The sequence below is a fragment of the Phodopus roborovskii genome, unplaced genomic scaffold (genome assembly GCF_943737965.1).
Source record: "Phodopus roborovskii unplaced genomic scaffold, PHOROB, whole genome shotgun sequence".
Classification (NCBI taxonomy): domain Eukaryota; kingdom Metazoa; phylum Chordata; class Mammalia; order Rodentia; family Cricetidae; genus Phodopus; species Phodopus roborovskii.
In genome coordinates, this window is record NW_026126511.1 from 56,492,886 (window position 1) to 56,497,062 (window position 4,177).

General features: G+C 44.5%; 1 pseudogene; it reads right to left on the minus strand.

The window, feature by feature from the left end:
- Positions 1 to 2,518: 2,518 nt before the first annotated feature.
- Positions 2,519 to 3,715, minus strand: LOC127230062 (glyceraldehyde-3-phosphate dehydrogenase-like; annotated as a pseudogene).
- Positions 3,716 to 4,177: the final 462 nt, after the last annotated feature.

The window sequence follows — 4,177 nt, forward strand, 5'->3', positions numbered from 1 at the left end:
AGCTATACAAAACTCTGAGAGAGCCCTTCTGTTACCATTACCCTTTTTTTTCAAGTAGTCCATTGAATCACTTTAAACATTTTATTTAAAGAATAATCACATGAGAATCCAATGACCCTGTTTTTTTTGGGGGGGGTTCTCATAATTTCAAATGCTCAAAGGGAATTTCATAATTCAGAATTAATTGGACAATGAGTGAGAACAGGAGGCACGTTTTGGTATGTCGATTCATGCCAAGTTCAAATTCACTCCATCTCTGTTTCCCAGGGTGAATAACTGTCAGTATTTAAAGGCTGGAGGAGAGTTGTGACTGCAATGTATTTCAAAAGCAAATAAAGAAAAATGTCACCCCTCTCCTTCAACAAATGTTCTCAATAATAATAGTTTCATGTATTTATAGAACATATATTCTCTAGGGCTCAATGCAAGTTAAAAGAAATAAACAGAACTTTGCTATCTAATTCTGAAGCTAAGAGCTAGTCAAGGAAATGACACAGAAAAGGAGCTGAAATTTAAAGAGAGCTTGGGAAGGGGCAAAAGTTAAGAGGCGATGACGCGTCCTTTTCACGTCTCCCTTGCCTTCTATTACACACAGTGCCTGCTGTGACTCGGACAGTAACTGGATAAAAAACTGGCATATCCCTTGATCACTTTGAATGTGACCCCTGACACCACGCATCCTCTGCTATAATGACCAGCTTCTACGTCTTCCCTCCCTCTGGATGCCTTTCGAACTGTGTGTGGTTCATTGGACATGGAGTGTTGGTGGCTCAGTGTGGTTTCCCATCCAACTCTCTTAGGACTTGTTCAGCCACACAGAGGATGTTTGCTACCATCTTCACAACACGAAGAGACAATTAGAGAAAGACAAAGAAGCCAGGGCTGGGGAAAACCAGTTGCACACACCCCCTCAACACGGAAGAAACAGGACCAAGGCTCCTGCCCAGCAGGTCCTGGCTGCTAGAAATCCCTGGAGCACCTGGGAGCGGTCCTCACTGTCCTAATGTTGGATTTTCTACAAAGATGTGCCTGAGCTGATGCATAGTCTTGCCATCCCTGCCACTGGGGCAGATGAGGCATCCCACAGCCACAAAGCAAGAGGATAAGTTGGGAAATGAACCCCACATCTAGCGTGATTTCTAAAACACAGCAGCTCTCCCAGAACTGCATTGATTGGACAACGTGCAAAGCTCCAGTCTGTGCCTTGCTCTGTCTTTATTTAATTCGATGAAAGAGGTTTTTATTTATTTATTTTTAAATTTCCATTTCTCTCCGTGAAAACTAGAATGCAGAGTATTGGTTTTGGGGTGGGTACAACAGAGGGGTCTGGAATGCTTCTCAGCTTTGAATCTGTGCAACTAAGTGGGTGGTGGTAGTGAGGTGGGGGCAGGGAGGAAAAACAGGCTTAGGCGTCTTGTTTCATGGTAATGTGTTGTTCTGTCTATTCCACGTGTATAAAGACCTGAGCTGGCCATTTGAAATGTCAAAGAAGACTGAGACTAGAAATAGCTTTCTTGGTGTTCCCAGCTCTCTAACTCTAGCGCCGCCTCTCGCGCGCGCAGTTCCCGCGCGGAAGAGGCGGTGCCCATACCAAGACAAAGCAGACTGCCTGAAAAAATCGTGGGTGGTAAAACACTCAGCAAACAACTGGCTGCAATAGCTGCGCGCAAGAGTGCGCCCTCTACTGGGAAGGTGAAGAAACCTCATCGTTACAGGCCTGGTGCTATGGCTTTCCCTGAAATCAGATGTTATCAGAAGTCCACCAAATTTCTGATTCGCAAGCTCCCCTGCCAGAGTCTGGTGTGAGGCATTGCTCCTGACTCCAAAAACAGATCTGCGCTTTCAGAATGCAGCTTTTGGCGCTTTGCAGGAAGCAAGAGAGGCCTGTCTGGTTGGCCTTTTTTGAAGATACCAACATTTGTGCTATTCATGCCAAACATGTAACAATTATGCCAAAAGATTCCCAGCTAGCACACCACATATGCGGAGAAGGTGCTTAAGGGTCCACTACGAAGGGAAACATTTCATTCTCAAAAATATGTTTTCCTCTTCTTCCTGTTATGTTAGATACTTTTTTTTCAGGGGGTCAAAAGATACCTAAATATATGATTGTGAGTGGAAAAACAGGGGAGCAGAAACTAGGTATTGGCAGTTTTTCCGTTTTCAGTTGTGTGTGAATTTTTAAATATATATGCATATATATATGTATATATATAATATAAGCGTTAATGTAAGCAAAATATTTTAGTGAATACATTTCAACAGTTCACCTTTATAACAATTATAAATAAACCTGTTAAAATATCCGGACAATGCCAGCATTTGTAATTTAAAAAGCTTAGTAAATTTCTTTTTTGAGACTGGGTTTCTCTGTGGCTTTGAAGCATGTTCTGGAACTAGCTCTTGTAGACCAGGCTGCTCATTTGACTGCCTCTGCCTCCCAAGTGCTGGGATTAAAGGTGTGTGTCGCCACCACCTGGCTATTTGCAGCATTATTTTTTTTTTTTTTTTTTTTTTTTTTTTTTGGACTGGTGCAGTGAACTTTATTGATGGTACTCAAGAGAGCAGGGCTCCCTAAGCCCCTTAATTCTGGGGGTCTGGGATGGAAACTGTGAGGGAGATTAGTGTTGGGGGTTGTTGGACAGGGACTGCTCAGCAGCTAGGGCCTGTCTCTTGCTCATTTCCTTGCTGGGGGTGGATGGTCCAGGATGGGCTTCTTACTCCTCGGAGGCCATGTAGGCCATGAGGTCCACCACCCTGTTGCTGTAGCCGAATTCATTGTCATACCAGGAAATAAGCTTTACAAAGTTGTCACTGAGAGTGATGCCAGCCCCAGCGTCAAAGGTGGAAGAGTGGGAGTCACTGTTGAAGTCGCAGGAGACAACCTGGTCCTTGGTGTAGCTCAGAACGCCCTTCAGTGGGCCCTCAGATGCCTGCTTCACCACCTTCTAGATGTCGTCAAACTTGGCAACTTTCTCCAGGCAACATGTCAGATCCACGACAGACACATTGGGGGTAGGAACACAGAAGGCCACACCCATGAGCTTCCCATTCAGCTCTGGGATGACCTTGCCCACAGCCTTGGCAGCACCAGTGGATGCAGGGATGGTGTTCTGGGCAGACCCACGTCCATCACATCACAGCTTCCCTGAGGGGCCACCCACAGTCTTCTGGGTGGCAGTGATGGCATGGACCGTGATCATGAGTCCTTCCACAATGCCAAAGTTGTCATGGATGACCTTGGCTAGGGGGCTAAACTGTTGGTGGTGTAGGAAGCATTGCTGACAATCTTGAGGGAGTTGTCATATTTCTCATGGTTCACACCCATCAAAACATGGGGCATTAGCAGAAGGGGCGGTGATGATGACCCTCTTGGCCCCACCCTTTAAGTGGGCCCCAGCCTTCTCCATGGTGGTGAAGACACCAGTAGACTCCACAACATACTCAGCCCCAGCATCACTCCATTTGATGTTAGTGGGATCTCGCTCCTGGAAGATGGTGATAGCCTCCCCGTTGATAACAAGCTTCCCATTCTCAGTCTTGACTGTGCCCTTGAACTTGCCATGGGTAGAGTCATACTGGAACATATAGACCATGTAGTTGAGGTCAATGAAGGGGTCATTTATTGCAACAATGTCCACTTTGCCAGAATTAATGGCAGCTCTGGTAACCAGGCGTCCAATACTGCCAATCCGTTCAATCCAACCTTCACCATTGTGTCTCAGAAACGAGGCTGGCACTGCACGAAAAGATGTGCTGTCTCTAGAACAGGGAGGAGCAGAGAGCCTATTTGCAGCATTTTTATCATATAGTACATTCCATCCATTCACTGTACTTTTCTGAGCTGTCCTACATGCAGGTGAATGTTTTTAATGTCTGTCTTCTGTGCTGTTCCTGTAAGTTTACTATCAAAATGCATCAAACAAAACAAAACAACAGCAACGAAACAACCCAGAAAGAAAAAGAAGAAAGGAGATTTCTTCAGCTATTTAGGGTCAAATTAGATAAAATACATCTGCAATCCTAGGTATCTCTAAAATGATTGTGTGAACTGGGTCACTATACCAGATATATTCATTAATATTTTAGCAGATTCTTTTTTCATAGTGGATCACTGATCTCTTCAATAAAGCTGTTAATCTAAGGTTTAATGATATAGGTTTATCTTAGAACTATT